The sequence below is a fragment of the Cibotium barometz genome, chromosome 39, assembly GCF_041138505.1.
Source record: "Cibotium barometz isolate CiBa-2024 chromosome 39, ASM4113850v1, whole genome shotgun sequence".
Taxonomy (NCBI): domain Eukaryota; kingdom Viridiplantae; phylum Streptophyta; class Polypodiopsida; order Cyatheales; family Cibotiaceae; genus Cibotium; species Cibotium barometz.
This window is the reverse complement of record NC_141084.1, coordinates 40,401,460-40,419,284: the sequence shown is the minus strand read 5'-3', so window position 1 is coordinate 40,419,284 and position 17,825 is coordinate 40,401,460. Positions and strand designations below refer to the sequence as shown.

At 51.6% G+C, this 17,825-nt stretch overlaps 1 long non-coding RNA gene across 2 annotated transcripts in view; it reads right to left on the bottom strand.

The window, feature by feature from the left end:
• The window catches only part of LOC147616088 (uncharacterized), a 73,197-nt gene extending 56,405 nt beyond the window's left edge, over positions 1-16,792 (bottom strand). The window contains exon 1 of one of the 2 annotated variants that reach the window (XR_015262597.1): positions 16,476-16,792. This is a non-coding gene — a long non-coding RNA (uncharacterized LOC147616088). The remainder of the gene's footprint in view (positions 1-16,475) is intronic. The other variant, XR_015262596.1, reaches the window with a different exon arrangement.
• Between the last annotated feature and the right edge of the window lie 1,033 nt (positions 16,793-17,825).

Below are 17,825 nucleotides of genomic sequence, written 5' to 3'. Positions count from 1 at the left end.
TCCACCTCCTCCTTCAACTTGGGGTTCCAATTCTCCCCAAGTGTAGATTGTCGCCGTGGGCCACTTAATGATTGAGAGGCCATGGAGATGGAGGGTGCCGGTGTCATGGATGGAGTAGCATTCTGACTTGATGGTGAAGGTGATGGTGTGCATGATCCCGATCCACCACATGACTCCATTGTAGAGGCTTGAGTTCCTCTCCCCATCGTCGCGGGATCCACGGCCACTCGTGGTGTCCTTCTTGTCACTTCGACCGCTTCGTAGACGCTAAGCTTGTCAAGAAGTTCCCGTCTCTTCTCGGGCGTGACATTCGTGCAAAACCTCACCTCATGCCCACTCTCATGCAAGAGGTGGGCTCGCACTTTGTCGGCGCCACCCGTTCGCCAATACGGGCAAAGCGTGCATACCCATGGCCGAGAACCGCCTCCATGAACGGATGTGGTGTAGTTAACCTCCTCCCACCATGTCCATCCCGTTGTCCTTCTACGAGAAGCCCCGGCACGTGAGGAGGATGCCATGGTTGAAGATGGCTTGACTCTTGAGCCTTGAGGAATGAGAGAGAGAGAGAGAGAGCCTTGAGGAATGAGAGAGAGAGAGAGAGAGAGAGAGAGAGAGCCTAGAGGCTTGGAAGTTGGAAGAATCAAGACTCAAGAGGCTTGAGGCTTGAGGGAGAGGTGAGAGCCTAGGCCCTAGAGCTTGGAACTTGGAAGTTGGAAGAGAGAAGATTCAAGAAGCTTGAGCCTTGAGAGTTGTGAACTTGTGTGTGCTTGTAGCCTTGTAGAGGCTTGTTCTTATATAGATAGGCAAGAGAGAGAGAGGAAAGCCTCAAGGGCAAGAGAGAGAGAGAGGGCCAAGCCTCAAAGAGAAAAGGCCCAACAGCCATAAACGGCTAGAAGAGCCAAGGCCGTCCCCGCACACCGCCGTCCCCGTCCCTGCGCCGTCCCTGTCGCCGTCCCCTGTGAGAAACGTCCAGTGGGGGACGTCCGTCCGTCCCCGTCCTTGCGCCGTCCCGGCGTTCCAAGCCTCCGCCCCCTCCGTCCCCTGTGACTATGACTCACACACCATACAATATCACATGTGGCATTCTTATCTTACCACAATATCTTGCACCTCTAGGGTGCATTCCCACACTCAATCAAATAACCCATTCATTTTACATTGCACATTTCAACAGCTCTCCTCAATGTAAACTTGGGTGTGTGCATACAATCTCTCGATTTGACCAACACGCCTCTCACCCCCATCAATTTGGCATTGCCAATCTCAACACTTCCCCTCAATGCAAATTGGAGTGTTCAACAAGTGTGTGTGCATGTGTCTACCATCCTAGACACGAAGTCCATTTTGAGCCCACTTGCTCACAATGGAACCACTGAGTCCAATTTGAACATAAATGTTCGGGTGGGAACCAACCTATCAAGTGCAACGCCTATGCGTGCACAACTCAACGCACACCACATTCACAAACCATTTCGAGCACCCATGGTCTCGGGAAGGGGACCCTCTAGGTGAGAGAAAATACAATCATTTTTATGCGTGCAAGCAAGGGCAAGACACCTGTCAAACTCCAATTGGTCAAAAATACGATGGCTTATGCAATAGCCGATATCCGCCCGATTTTTCAAGGCTAAGGAGAAAGAAAGAAAGAAAGATATATTAACGTCTCCTAAAGGCCGAAATGGCCCATGAGACCAAAACAAGGTACAACTGATGATGATGATGTCTCATCATAACAAATCTGAAAGAAAGAATAAAAATAGATGGGGGAGTAGAGGCTGGTGGGGTAACAGTGCTGGCTCTGAAAAAATCTGAGGGCTCTCTGTCTAGGCGGCTCTGGTCCCACTGCCCTCCTGTCCCTCAATAGGCTCTCTATGTGGTGTCTAAGCTCAAGTATGAAGAGCCCTAAGCACCTTTGGTCCTCAAAGTCCATGATCCGACGCAAAGGTCCAAAGCCTTCAGGCAGTGGTACCTCCCTCGGATCTCATAGTAGATAGCACAATGACATATATAATGTTCCTCCGACTCTACCCCCTGATGGCAAAGCTGGCATATGCGGTCCTCTAGTGATATATCCTCATATCGACCTGTCTCTATCCTCAGCCGGTGTGAAGAGGTGCGAATCTGTTCAATAGCACTCCGAATACCATGTGAGAGGTGTGTGTCCATGTAAGCATGGCGTATAATAAACCCATCCGAAGAGAGGTGTAGAAAATGACAATGGTAGTGTGCCATTTTTGTGCCCAATGGCTGTGGGGGCCTGACCCATGTCCTCTCTGTATCTAGTCTCACAATGTTCATCCTGATCACCCGATTCAGCTCTGAACGGCTGAGATCTAAGAACGGTCCATCCTGTCCTGCCAATGGCTCCCTTCTCTTATGGAAAAGACTAGGACCCTCATATCTCTGCTCCATAGAGAAGTGTCGATGTAACCAGAGTGTCAAATAGCCATAGTTTCGTGCGTGGCTCCTGAAACTGTATGTTTGCGCACTGTCTCTCAAGTGCCCCCAAAGCTGCAAATCCTTGTGCTAGTCTAGCCTCTGCTGCCTCCCTCATAGAAAACTGCGGCCCTCTAAAGGTCACCCCCAGGTACATAGGATCTGACATACTCAACTGGCTCTCCTCTAAACGTAAACTGCGTCTGTGTTCTAGTCACCCGTGCTTGTGTGGTATTAAATGTTATAACCTTGGTTTTACTAAGGTTCACTGTGAGATCTTTGTCCACACAAAAAGACTGCAATAATGCATCCAAGTGTCTCTGTAGTTCCTCAGGAGTGTCTGAGATAAGCACAATGTCATCTACATATAGTAGGATGGGTATCAACACCCCAGCGAGGCTCGCCCTTGGGCCACCCAATCTATCCACATAGTCTAACACCTCATCAATATATAGCCCAAAGAGCGTGGGTGAAAGCAGGCAGCCCTGCTTCACCCCAATAGTACTATTCATTGCATCTGACAAGCCTCTTGGGGCACGTACTCTGCCTATCACTGACACATACAAAGTGTATACTCCCCACTGCATCTCCTCAGGGACACCAATATCCTGTAGTCTCCTCATAAGCCTGGCACGTGGTACCATATCAAATGCTTTGCGAAAGTCCCCAAAACAACAATATATCCTCCGTCCTCGTACTCGTTCCTCCTCAATAAGAGCTCTAAGGGTGAGTATATGATCCAGTGTGGTGTATCCCCTCCTAAAACCAGCTTGTCCAGTTGCTTTATGTCCCTGCCACTCTGCCCACCGGCTCATATCATGCTCCAAGATGGATCCGTATACCTTAGCCAGATAATGGCCAATCATGATCGTACAATAGTTAATGGGCATCATGGGATCCCCGCTCTTAAGCAATGGCACAATAGTGTTATCTGTCCAACTAGCTGGGAAACCTTCACACATAGGTCTATTAAACATGTGTACAAGGATCGGGGCCAGAGTATCCCGTGCATATGAGAAATGTTCAGCTGCTAGACCTTCATGATCTTGCGCCCTCCCTATGTGTAGTCTATCAATCGCATCTAGCACCATCCGCAAAGTGAAGAAAACGCAATGATCCGGTCAAGGTGATGGCGGGCGCGGAATGGGAGGCTGTCCAGGTACATCATATAGGGACATCGCATACACGTGCCAAGTCTCAGGTGCCGTGATCGGGGTAGGTGGTTGCCTCTCCTGGAACATTTCCCAAGCCCTCTTACTGTCCTGACTCAAGAATAATTGGTACAACTCTGCCTCAAGCTTTCCTAGGTAATCCCGCTTCTTCTTTCACACAAAGTGTCGGAAGAGCGTCTTGGCCTGTCTGTGTGTACGTGCTCCAAGGGCGACATCTCTCTGTAGTTGAGCTCGGGTCTCTCGGCATTCGTCATCATACCAGCTATTCTGCGGAATAGTACTGCTCAAGGGCTTAGAGGCAGCTATAGTATACGGAAAAGCATATGCTACCGAGGTATGTAGTACCTCTGTAAAGCCTCTCGTAAGCTCCTCTAAAGGGCTATCTGGGTCAAGAGTGAAAAGGCCATCGTAGACTGCACTGCAATAAACTCCAACAGTCTCTCGTATAAAATGGTATCTAGGGTGGCGAGAGAGGTAATGGCGATAACCGTCTTTGGTTCCTGCATACCATTGTGAAGCATAAGTATGCATGATCTGCCGCCATGCCAATCGGTCTGTCAGAAATATAGAAACTCTGGATATCTGGCATCAAAGTAGGGGATCCCATCAAGTAGTCCACTATACTAGCGCCCTTCTTGTTATTCCAGCATGTAAAAGCACTCGAACCGGGCGATCGTGACAAACCATTATAAATAAGCAACCCATGATAACTCCCAAAAGCCAAAAGAATGTCTCCCAAGTTAGCAAAGCGTATGATGTCCTCATAGAATGGCAAATAAGGTGACTCACCCTGCTGTGCATATCTCGAGTAGGCAGGAGGAAAATAGCATATGGCAATGTATATGTCCTGTAGCCTCTCTGTGCGAATTCTAATCCACATATATCGTGCATTTGCGCGTCTTTATGTACTAATTGAACCATATCCCGAAACTCCTCTCTAAATAACACAGCCACTCCGCCTGATCCTCTAGTACTACCTGGTGTACGTGGGTGGGGGCGATAAACCGACTCCCATGTATATCGGCGCACTATCGGGAGGCGACTCCCTGCACACTGCACACTGATGGGTCTCCGTATAGAAGACAATGTCTCTATCTCTGAATATGTCTTCAAAGTATCCTGCATCTAGACGTAGAGATCCATTACAATTCCATACTATCATCTTTAGGGTCCCATGGGCTGCGTACCGTCATTTAGATCGGTGCTCTGTAATAATCACCCTACCGTCCCTGTACACTGCCCACTTCCCTTCCTTCCGTGCTTCATATACCCGAGGCATATGCTCTTTTTTGTGTGCTACTTGTGTTGGTGTTAGATCCTCATCCAGATAAATCTTCTCTCCCTTGAGAGCCATCCTTTTTTATAAGAAGGCCCTATACGATCCCATGTCTGGGAGCTTCAAGATCAATGTCCGTGCCTTTGTAGCATCCTTGCCCACTCTCCAAGCATCCACTATGGGGAGCTCAGATACTCCCATTTTAGTGCCAAGATCTTTTGCATCCTCTTTGGGGGAGCTTTTCTGATTCCATCCAGTAACTCGCACATGTAAGGCCCTGGCACGCCTATTAGCCGCCTCCTCCAGAGTGGCATTCATTACCTCGACTTTATCAACTGACGCACCCTTGTGTTTCTTCACTACATCAATCCATTTGGTGTTCTCTTCAACATCTGCTTTTGTTTGCTTTGTCACCTCAGCAAAGGATCTTATCTCTTTCTCAACGTGTGTTTTCAACTCCTTAATTGCATCAGCAAGTTGGGGTGTTACCGACCCCTTTTGTCCTTCTAGCTGTTTTTTGCATGCGAGAAGTTCTCCTTGGAGTTCCTTGATGTCACGTGCATCCCGCACTTGGATGCCACGTAGACATTTCTGTACAGAAGGTGCAGGACCTGGGATGGTGAACTGGTCCCATGTGAGCCCAGTCCGGGACGAGTCAGCCAGGGATCCATCTCAGTCGTCCGAGGTCAGGTGTGCATCGTCCTGCACATGAGTCCAAGGTCAGGTGTGCATTGTCCTGCACATGAACCAGTGCCAGTCCGCGCTGTGAGTCTCCCTCTGGAATGATGTCAGATGTGCTGTGTATCTGGTTTGCAACTGGATGCCAGACATCTGTAGGCATGTAGGTTTGCATGTAGAGATGGGGCCAGCCCATAGGGCTACCCCAGTGCAAGGATTTGCATTTGCATACTTAGTATGGGCATGGGGGAGGTGTAGAACCACCCCCAAGGGGCCAGGAGGGCCCAAGATATTGCCCACCAGCCAAGGCAAGGGCTGGAGGGGCTGTCGGCCAGCTCCAGAGCTTCTGGACAGGCAGCCGACAGAGATTAAAACCCTAAACAGCAGGCGGCCAGGTGTGGGGGGCAGTCCCACACCCATGCGCAGCATGCCCAGCAGCCAGGGTGCTGTCCAGAAGCATGCGCAGGCTGGACAGCAGGGATTATTAAGTGTGAAAGCATTTATTAAAAGACCCAGTCGTGAGGCTGTCCTGAAGCCAGCCGACTGGATGATATGAGTAGTATAAAAGCCCAGCCCATAATTCATTGTAGTCATCTCATAATTCACCAAGAGCTCCAAGCAACCAAGGGCCAGGACAGCCAAGAACATTGCTAAAGCTAAGGGGTGAAGGACTGAAGGTCAAGGGCAGGTTTTCCAGCCAAGAAAAGGTCAAGTACTTTGTATTTGTTTCAGATTTACATCATTCTAATAAAGCAAATACACCATCCGTGGTGGGGGCCCTACAGAGGGTAATTGGGACCCAATACTGTGTCCTTCTCCATCTCCCCCTTCTCTCTCTATTTTTCTGCACATCGTCTTTCAGTTGTGCGTTAATTCCGTCGCGAAAAGAGTGCTGTTTTCTGAGTTTTGAAGTACCGATCCTTCTCCGAAGCTTCCGCATATGACACTTGATCAAGACATCTTTATCTGTTATGCATTTCTCCATCTTAGTTTTGCAGGATTCGACCTCAGCCATTGCAGCACTAACTTTTTTATACACCAAAGAGCCTATAGATCTGATGGCTCGCTGAAGCTCCCGCTCTCCCCCCCCTGCTCGTGCTACTGCCTGCATGCCCCTCCCCCTTCCCGCCCACGTGCCCTCCCCCCCCCGCCTGCACTCGCGTTTGCGCCCCCCCCCCCTCCGCCTGGTTTTCTTGCGTTGAAGCGCCCGCCGCCCCCTGCTCATCGCCTTCGCGCCCCCCTCCCCTCTTCAGCGCCCCGGCCCCCCCCTCCGCCAACCCCCTCTTTCCCCCCACCCCCCCCTTTCTGCTTCCACCCCCCCCTAGGGTTCTTTCTTCGCCGCCTTACCCCCCCTCCCCTTCTTTCTGGTTTTTTCCGCCCCCTGGGGTTTTTTTTTTTTTAACCTTCCGCCTTCCCCCTCCGCCCTTTGTGTGCAGCTCGGTTCTTGCAGGTCTCTCCGCATTCTCTCCGCCTTCGACATAGCTTCAGACTCTGATGGAGGCTCCTCCCGCCCCACCTCAGAGGGACTCTTCCGCAGCCCCCTCGCCAGTCCCTGAGGACACCCCCATCATGCTTTCTCTTTCGCCAGAAGAGGAAGCGAGCCTCGCCGCAGAGGTGGAATGCCTCCAGGCACATTCCACCATCTGCCGTATAGTCGGCACTCGCCCCAGCAGAGGGGAGATCCGGGATCTTCTCCACGCCCGCCTTCTTGCAGATGTAGGCAAGATCTTGGACGTTCAGGTACTGGGCCGTGGTCACTACCAGATCGAGTTCGAGACAGCCCAGAACGTGGCCCAGGTCCTAGCCATGAGTCCCCTTGACATCAGGGGCGCTCGGGCATTCTTCAGACCCTGGCAGCATGGCTTTGACCCAGCAACGGCCGAGCAGGGAGAGCGCCTTTTCCATGTTACAGTTTGCTTCCCTGGACTCCGCCGCGAGTACCTTCTGCTCCTTTCGAGGCTAGGAGCATTGGTGGGCTCGGTGCTTGAGACTGGCCCCACAGCAGCTTCAATGGTGGCTAGAGCAGCTGGGCTACCTTCAGTCAGGGTTTTGGTTCCTGACATCTCCTCCCTTCCGAAGGTCATTCAGCTACCTAGGATAGGGGGGGGATGGATTGATCAGAGAGTGGAGTTCTCGGGGCTCCCGAACCAGTGCTTTATCTGCAGGCAGGTCGGCCACCTGGCCAAGGCCTACCCTCGCAGGAGACCCCGACCTTCACCGCAGCAGCAGGCCCCCGATGGCCCGCCCACAGATGCGGCTCGGCAGGCAGCCTCCGGGACACCTGCTCAGCCCACAGAGACCTGAGAGTGGCAGCCTGGACAGGGGCGCCGTCGAGGGAGACAGCCACAGCAGCACGCCCAGAGACCAATGCAGCAGCAGCCACAGTCTCAACATCACTCGGTTCCCGTGAGGAACAGCTTTGCTCCCCTCTAGGAGGAGACCCCAGTGCCGACTGAGGACCAATAGATGCCAGCACCCCCTCCTTCGTCCCCACCCCCCCCTCCCCCGTCCCCCCCTCCCGCCTTGCTTCCACCTTCGCCTCCTCCCGTCCCCGCTCCGGTTTCGGCAGCGGCTCCTTCTCCACCCCCTTCTCCCCCCCCTCCTCCCTCCCCCCGCTCGCCTCAGCTCCCCGGGAGGCCCTGGCAGTCCCCTGGCGCTCACCTGCAGTCCGGTCACCTGCAGTCTGGCGGACACTGAGCACCGACCTTGCTCGAGCACCGCAGAGGAGACTTACCATGCCGATTCGGGCTTCACGGATATCCTCTATCCGCAGTCGGCTGAGTCGTCTCGACACTCGACAGCGCTCGGAGGCCTTTGATTACTCCTTCACATGGCTTTTTGGAGCAGAGGGCCCCCGTTAGGCAGCACCCATCAGAGTTCATGTAGTGATACCTCCGGCCCGCGGGGAGGAGGCACTTGATTCAGCGGTGGCCTTCTCATTCCCTCTCTGTGGCCCTCGCGACCGGGAGTGGACTCTGGATCTCGCTCTTAGCACTTTGAAGACTCAGGCAGTTGAGTTTTCTCACCATGTGAGCGATCTGGAGGTGACAGATGTGATAGGCCGACTATGGGAGTTGGCTCATTTTTTCTTTGATCCCGGGAGTGTGGATGCCTCAGGGATTCGACATTTGGTCGTTCGCATAGTGGCAGACTTAGCACGCGACCCTGGATATGTATGCATTCACGAGGTTGCTCTGTCTGAGTGGGAGGCAGTCGCCATGGGACACAGCCACTGGCGCCTGATCCGAGATTCTTGCAGCACACCGGGTGGGCAGATTCGTAGCCGCTCGGATGGGGACTATTCTCCATCCAAGCCGTTTGCGAAGGCCCGCCGCACAGCTGAGACAGCATCCACCTCAGCAGGTCATCCATGAGGATCATCTCATGGAATGTACAGGGCCTTGGCGGCGCACATTATATACGTTATCGTGGTTGCTTGAGGCAGGAGCTTCAGAGATGCCTGGTTGGGGGCAATATTGATATTTTGATGATGCAGAAGCACCATTTGGGTGAGAGCAGGATCCGGAGATACGGTTCAGTGATGCCTAGTAGATGGGACACCTTTTGGTCTGCAGGGTTTGGCCCCTTGGGTGGGCAGGGAGGAGTATGTATGGTCATTGCGGATGTATGGCGGCAGGCCATTGTGGATCGCGGGATCATTGTGGTAGAGCACAGTATGTCATTCTGAGGACGCATGATGAGCTATTTGGCGTGCTCAATGTCTATGAGCCCAACCATGCTAGTGCCAGAGCAGAGTTCTGGACCCAGGTTACGGATGCATTGCCAGAGGCCGCACATTGGTGTGTCGGGGGAGACTTCAACATGCTTGAGGACCCGGCCGATAGGGTGGGAGGCAGTCATGTTACAGTGCACGGCACGGAGCTTGCAGCTTGGGAGCGATTTTGCATGACACTGAGGATCACTGATGCATGGCAGCATGAGGCCTTCTCCCGCTCTCAGGACAGTCTTAGTTTCTCTCGGTCGGATCGCCGGCAGGGAGGGACTAATCTATCACGGTCGGATCGCCGGCAGGGAGGGACTAATCTATCACGGATTGATCGCTTCTATGTGGGCGACAGGTAGCGAGGGGGCTCCGTTGGCGTTCTCGCTAGCACCTCTTTTTCAAACCATGCGCCAGTTATTTTGACACTTGAGGAGAGGACACGGGAGACCAGCTTACAGTTGAGGATCCCAGAGAGGGTACTTACAGATCCTAGTCTCGCTGAGGACATCGAGAGGATATGGCATGATAGTCAGAGCTCTGACCAAGATGCAGCAGGCCAGTGTGCCCAGGGACTCATCGAGCTCAGCTCTTTTTTGCACGCTGCAGCCTTGACACGGCTAGGAGAGACTCGCGAGCGGGAGCGTCGATTGAGACGTAGCCTTGCCTCGCTTCAGCGCCTTCAGGAGCAGCAGCCTACATGTGAGTGGGTGACGTCCCAGCTGAGCCAGGCACGCCAGGAGGTTAGAGAGGTAGAGGAGCAGAGACATGAGTTTTACTATCGTCGCCAGGCCTCTCAGTGGACGCAGCTTGGTGATAGAGTGACTGGGGAGTTTTTTGAGATTACTGGACCCCGCCATGCTCGAGCAGGAGTCCGCCAGCTTGGGAGGCCGGACGGATCAGTAGCCACTGAGCCCGGGGAGATCAGAGCCATTGCCACTGAGTTCTATAGAGACCTACTTTCAGCGGAGCCAGCCCCACTGAGGCTCGGGATGCTTGCAGACAGACTGTGTGGGCCCATGTGCAGAGGAGGGTCAACGATCGTATGCGTACAGTTCTGGGTGAGGCTCTTTCACAGGTTGAGCTTGCTGAGACCTTGAGGGCCCTTCCGTTCCATAGTTGCCCTGGGGAGGACGGATTGACGCCTGCCTTTTTTATGCCCTATTGGGACCAGGCCTCCACAGGGGCTTTCAGTATGTTTTGGACACTGGGGTGATGCCACAGAGCTTTTCAGAGAGCTTGATCTTTCTTATCCCCAAGGGGAAGGGAGTATCAGATGATATTCGGCATTGGAGACCTATTACAATCCTCAATACTGTCTACAAGGTCTTAGCAAAGGCCTTGAGTTTGAGGATCCAGCCCTTTCTGGGGGAGTTGATTCATGCTACCCAGACACGATTCATCAAGGAGCGTAGTATCCTTGACAAAATTTTCACCTTCTGGGAGGCGACGGCCCGAGCTAGATTTCTCGGTGAGGACTTGGTCGTGATGCTTCTCGATTTTGAGAAGGCATACGATAGAGTCGATTGGAGTTTCTTAGAGGGCACTATGCTTCGCCTGGGCTTTGAGCCAGTTTGGATTCGAGGAGTGGCGGCTCTATATTCCACAGCTCGTAGCCAGGTGTGTGCTGATTGCAGGAGGACGAGGGCCGAGTTTTGAGTTGAACAGATCAGTCCGTCAGGGGTGTCCTCTCGCCCCGTTTCTTTTTCTCTTCTTTGCTGAGGCTATGAGCATGTATCCGACGGCAGAGAAGGTTGGTTTGAGAGGACTCCAGCTCCTAGTCCGGGGAGAGGACCTGCTCGATGATGCTGAGTTTGCTGATGACACGGGTTTATTTTTGCATGGCCAGGAGGCCAATCTTCAGCGGGCAGAGCAGTCGCTCCAGGTTTTTAGTGCACCTTCGGGAGCATTGATCAATTGGCGCAAGACAGTGGCCTTTTAGATCAGTAGCGCTCCCACTCCGGCATGGAGAACAGACCCGGGTTTTAGACGGATTCCTCCTGGCACAGCAGTGCGGTATTTGGGATGCCAGATTGGACTAGATTTGTCACCTGAGCAGCAGATTGCCCCGCTTCTTCTGAGCATTCGGAAGAAGCTTTTGTATTGGAGTACAGCTCGGCTATCCTTAGCTGGGAGGGTGGTGGTGGCAAATCAGGTGCTTTTAGCGACCATGTAGTACATCACGTCTTGCTGGATCTTCTCGAGCTCTTGCATCAGCCAGGTACAGAGGCTGATCAGGACCTTTCTTTGGTCTGGGCGGGACGGTCAGCCAGCCCGGGCTAAGGTTGCTTGGGCAATTCTTACACTTTCGTTGGCCCAGGGAGGCTTGGGCATTATAGATCCAGTTGATCAGAGTAGAGCCTTATTGGGGAAGCTTATTGTTCGGGGGCTGCTTCCAGGCGCTGAGCCTTGGAAAGAGCTGCTTTTTCAGCGGCTGCAAGCTCGGGCTCCCCCAGCAGGGGGCACTTGGGCACCAGAGATACGATGGATCTTCATAGAGATGAGGAGGACAGGCCTCAGTAGAGGATGGGAGGACATATTTGCCTTGAGCATCCTGAGAGCTTGGGAGTTGCTAAGACCAGGACTCTCTCAGAGACCTCCTTCTTGTGATGAGGAGCGGGCCAGACAGCCGCTCATCTGGAGCCCAGCGGTTCGCACAGAGCAGGGTCATATGCTGGGTTCTCGGCCTCATCTAGCCTGGAGACCATTGGCGGCAGGCCCAGCACGTAGTTTTGGAGACTGGCAGGCCTTCTGCAGTCTCCCAAAGGAGATCCAAGTGGAGAGGCTGAGTCACTTCAGAGGGGGGCTGATTATGAGGGATGACATTCAGGAGGCACTCACAGAGGAGTGGTTCACGCCTCTCGAGCCAACGGCCCCACGGTGGATGGGAGCCTTTACACAGTTGGAGATCCTGATTGCTGTCAGAGCTTGCACTAAGGATGGCAGATGCCTCTACTATGAGATCCAGGATGAGGGCAGACTTCAGAGAGTGGAGGTGGAGTCGCCTTTGGTTGCAGAGTGCATCCTTCAGAGGATACGGGTAGTGGCCGCCGCTTCTCGGAAGTGGCATATTGACCCAGACCCTGCAGATGTGGACTCTGATTGGCACATATGGACATATGCAGCGCGCCCCTTGGCCCGACTCCAGTGAGACCCTGGCGAGTACGAGTGGCATGATCCTTATGCATCCCTTGAGGCCACAGAGATCACCTTTTTCTAGTATACTGTTCGGTTGGGGCGACATATTTTGACGGCGAGGAGGATGGTCTCTCCAGCTGCATCGAGGCACTGGCTGCTACAAGGACTCTCACAGGAGTTCCTGGAGGATTTTTGGACCAGGCTCTGGGCTAGTCAACAGGCACAGAGAATCTCGACTTTCCACAGTGGCTGGTCGCCCATAGGGGCTCTACAGTTGGCACCTGGCTTGTCTACAGCGGTCTTCCGGCGACCTGCGTCCGATGCAGCCACCCTATGGAGACACAGAGACATTGCCTATGGGACTGCCCTCAGGCGCAGCAGATTTGGCTGCGGATGCTGCACATTCTGGTCCCCCTCTCTCCAGAGAGTATGTATACGTGGGGTGCCGCTGCTTGGTCGACTTCGTCAAGGCCTGCTATGGGCTATGAGACGGAGCAGGACAGCCAGGTCATCAGATTCATTAGGGGCCAGCCTTGCCTTGTTCCTTTACCGGATTTCTCGTCCGCCGGCTGGACACAGGAGAGGGATCTACGATGGGAGCTCCTCAGCAACCTCACTATCTGGTTCACCTGGAGGGCCCGGTGTTTCAGGGCCTTTGAGGGGAGACTGGAGCTACCAGTAGAGACTGTTCGGGGGATTTGGCAGGAGTTGATCCACACTCTGCGAGGACAGTATGACCGCATCCGGGGTGACTCGGATGAGGCGATCTTGCGGCGCCAGGCCTTTCACACCACTTGGCGCAACGGCCCCTTCTATACCTTACACGCAGGGTCCCCCCGCTGGCACTACAGGCCACCTGTTTGGCTCTTCCCCCCTCCTATTGTATGATATAGCCCCTCAATTCTTTGCACTGATACTTGTACTTTTCAGCACCTAGGGAGAGTCTCCCAGGCTGCCTTGCTTGGCTCTCTGCTCTGTTTTCTTATGAGCAGGAGAGGATCTTTTGTAGCCCTACGGGCGTTTTTTATATAACTAATGAAAGGATCTTTTCTCGGGAAAAAAAAAAACTTTTTTATACACCACAATTTCCATTACATTCACCTCTGTTCTCAAGAAGGCGTGCATTTTCCCTTTCAGTGCCGTATACATCTCAGCCCGCAATTCCATTAGTATTTCCTTATGCAACTCCTTCCTCATGCATGCATACATGTCGTTCTTCTCGGCTTCCATAGCCTCATACATTTCCTTCTCCAAATCTAGTCGCATGTTGTTCAATTCCGCCTTGATCATAATCTGCACTTTTTCATACATAGAATCGTCTTTGGTTCTAGACATTTTCCCGCCCTAGATGAGCCCGAGGAAGGCGTACTTTCCCTCATTCTTCTGCGAAAAATGAGCCGTGCTTTAGGCGGTGTTTGGCAGACACTCTGGTCATCAACATTGCAAGAAGTATCCATTTCTCAGAAGCCCACACGATGCATACATGCATTCAGCTGGAATCACTGGAATAGAACCTCTGAAATGCTACCATAGTTTGCTCTCAGGACCAAAACCCACACTATGTATACATAAAAGCTCACGGGTTCACGCTTTCAGCTTTCAGTTTTGCACGCCTGCACACTTTGTACCTGCGCACACAGCACTTCCAACCAATAGCTACACAATTTGCATACACTTGTTCACCATGCACTCTGCACTTGGCATTTGCTCCTGTGTATAAAATTTCTGTGCTGCCAGGGCCATGTCACGAATCTACCTGCGGAAGCGTTACACACACGCACACGTAGAGAGAGAGAGATGGAGCCGAATAAGCTTGACTTTATTAGCAATGAATAGGTCATGAGATACAATAGTGGGCATGGGTATTTATACCCTTATGTTGGAAATGGCCGACCCAAAAGCATTAAATAAATAAATAGATAAGTGCCTTTCTTAGACCCTGTTCCCACATGAGGTACTACTTTTAACACCCTCTCTGTAGCTCATAGTGGGCATAGATGAACAAGCCAAGCCGATGTAGATGCAACCATGGACACTCTAGCACTGCAGTTACTGGATACACCTCGGAGAATGCACCAATCAACCTGTCTTCACAAAAAATGCCATCTTGAGCTTCAGCTGCCACATAGAATAATGAATTGCAGACAACTCCACATCCATGATCCCCCATTCGTTGAACTGCGAACACACACGTTCAAGAGATCTCCTGAACATTGAACTGTCAACACATGACCTCCAAAGTCCTCTGACAATGAACTAGGAACTCATCCCGTCCATATTGTTACCACAATGAACTGCAAACAAAAGCACGTCCATAGTGTTGTCAAGCCGTTCTTCTCGCCAGATGCATGTGCTTTGAACTCCGTCACACGGTTCCAATACACCTGATGGAAGCTTTGATTAGCCCCCTCTCCCCCGCATGTGCCTCTCTGGCTGAAACATGTGAGGGGAGTTCCCTTTATCAGTATGCTAGAATCGACACCTCCCAATCCCCCTCTGCTTCAATGGCCCGAAGGAGATATGGAGTGTTACTGCTCCACAAAGAAGAAGATCTAGATCCATATGGTCTAACATATGTCCAAAGCATAGACTTCATCCATGTCCTTGATGACGACCAGCTGAATAACTTGTATTCAATCCTCCGTGAACTGGAAAGTGCCCAAGTACAGTGGTCAAGGTACTCCGAGTCATATCTGGGACCCAAATTACCGATACCAAAGTCACTTTGTCCTTTTGTCCACTGGTGCGGATAATCATGCCTTCTCATAGCCAATACCAAAAGATTTTGCCACAGTATATTGTCCGGACCGTGTCGATCAATGCTGTTTGGACACTCCATTGGGCTCCACTCTGCAATGTCAGCATGGCGAAAAAGAAAAAACACATGGCTATAAATCAATCGAGATGTAAAGCTCGCAATCATCAGCTCTGCGATATGAGCACCGGGGCTTTGAGCACGAGAACTAATCTCAAGGGAGGCCATCTCCAAGCTTGGCGATAGAACTCGCGGAAATATGTCGTGTGGGAACTAATGCTTGCACACAAGCTTTTAATAACATTAAAAAATGCTCTTTAAAAATAAATGCTTAGCCAGCTCACGAGCCACGCGTCGACCTGCTGTCCACAGCCACCTGTGCGCGCCTCCACGTGGCCACCTTCTACTGCAGCTGCTTGTACGTTCTTGCTTTGCCAAGCAGGCCTGGTCACCCTTTGCGTGCTCCCTTCTTGGCTACACACCAACAACCTCCAGTCGCCTTTTGCCTTGCTCTTGCTGCTGTGCAGCTTTTATGCTATCGTGCACCCTCTGTCGGCTTGCAGAAAATGCAAAGCCAGCCCTTCTCACGGCTGCACTTCACTTTGCCTTTCTCACGGCTGCTCTCCTCCGGTGCCTTTGCTCACTGTAGCTGCTTATGGTGTGCAAGCTTGCGCCACCAAGCACTTACTGGAGCAGGAACGCAGCCGGTTGCTCACGCTGCCCTTGCCGCCGCTTGCCAGAAAAAACGCAGCCCTTCGTCTTCTCCTTCGTGCGCAATGTGTAGCCAAGAATCATGAGCTCTGCTCTGATACCATGTCATGAATCTACCTGCGGAAGCGTTACACACACGCACACGTAGAGAGAGAGAGATGGAGCCGAATAAGCTTGACTTTATTAGCAATGAATAGGTCATGAGATACAATAGTGGGCATGGGTATTTATACCCTTATGTTGGAAATGGCCGACCCAAAAGCATTAAATAAATAAATAGATAAGTGCCTTTCTTAGACCCTGTTCACACATGAGGTACTACTTTTAACAGGCCAAACAACCTGCTGTGCAATGCTTCTCAGGAACCCTGCTGCTGAGCGCAGCTGAACCTTTCAGCCACCTGCACACTGCTGCCCAGGACTTCCTGTGCACAAATGCTGTCCGCCTTCAAACAACACTGCCTTCACCTATGCGCTACACAAACTGTGCGCTGCCTGCACCTGCCTTCACCTGTTCGCTGCCTTCCCCTGTGCGCTCCTTTTCAGAAAATGGAGAGACAGAGATAGAGAGAAAGATAGAGAGAGGAACCTGTTTTGCTGCTTGCTCGTTTGCTAAGGCCTATGCTGTGGCGAGTTTCTGCTGTTGCTTCTCAAAGCACGCGTTCACTTAGAATGCTTGCACCCAATCCGATTTAGTAGCTTAAGGGGCCCGTGAGATCATGAGGAAAACCTTCAAACGCAGAGAGTGCATGGAGAGAGAGAGATTCGAAACTCTATGCTCTGCGTTGCTCCACTCCTTTCTCCACCGCGTCTCTCCGTTGCTCCACTCCTTTCTCCACCGCGTCTCTCCACGGAGAGAGAGAGAGAGAGACATATACCGGCCCAAGAAAAGAAGAGAGAGAGAGAGAGAGATGCATCAATGAAGAGAGAAAAACAAAATATACACCTCTTCATGTTAAAGATCCCAAATGTAAAATCATTGTGATTCTTGAATTGACCACGAAAAACTATGTATGCCTCAGTTTGGGCACCTTCACGCCAATGTAACCACCAGAAGCATTTTCATAAGCTGCATGTAAATAAGGACTTACTTTAGGAGGCTTTACACCACACACTATAAATCCTTTTTGATGAGAAACCTAAAGGTTTTCTTACACCTTATCCTTTGAATCATACTAAAAAAAAGTTAGAGAGAGAGAGAGAGAGATGCATCAATGAAGAGAGAAAAACAAAATATACACCTCTTCATGTTAAAGATCCCAAATGTAAAATCATTGTGATTCTTGAATTGACCACCAAAAACTATGTATGCCTCCGTTTGGGCACCTTCACGCCAATGTAACCACCAGAAGCATTTTCATAAGCTGCATGTAAATAAGGACTTACTTTAGGAGGCTTTACACCACACACTATAAATCCTTTTTGATGAGAAACCTAAAGGTTTTCTTACACCTTATCCTTTGAATCATACTAAAAAAAAGTTGTGGTCAACATTGTTCTGCGCGTGCAGCATCGCCCTTGTGCCCAGCTCACACTATCTTCTGTCACTTCAATGCAGCTAAAAGTGTGCCTCAATCTATGTCTCTTTTGGTCGACTACTACTGGGCAGCCTTCACAAAGATCACCGCCTCTCTTCTCTAGGTGAGGGATTTGGAGTCTTTGCAGGGGGTAAGGTCAGCGACGTCTGCCATAACATTCTAGGGGAGTTATGTTGGACGACGGCGGCTAAGGCCAAAGCTGTGGGGCAAACTGCTCACCTTCATTGACCTCCTTGCCCTCTAACGAAGACGCTGAGCAGGTGATGCATGCCTTCTTGCTCACAACGGCCATGCGAGGGACCGAGGCGGCAATGGAGCTTGTGAAGGAGGACTTGCAAGAAGCGAGGTCCGTGAGAAGTGGATATCACAGTAGACACCATAGCTGAAGCTCTGTTGTGAGA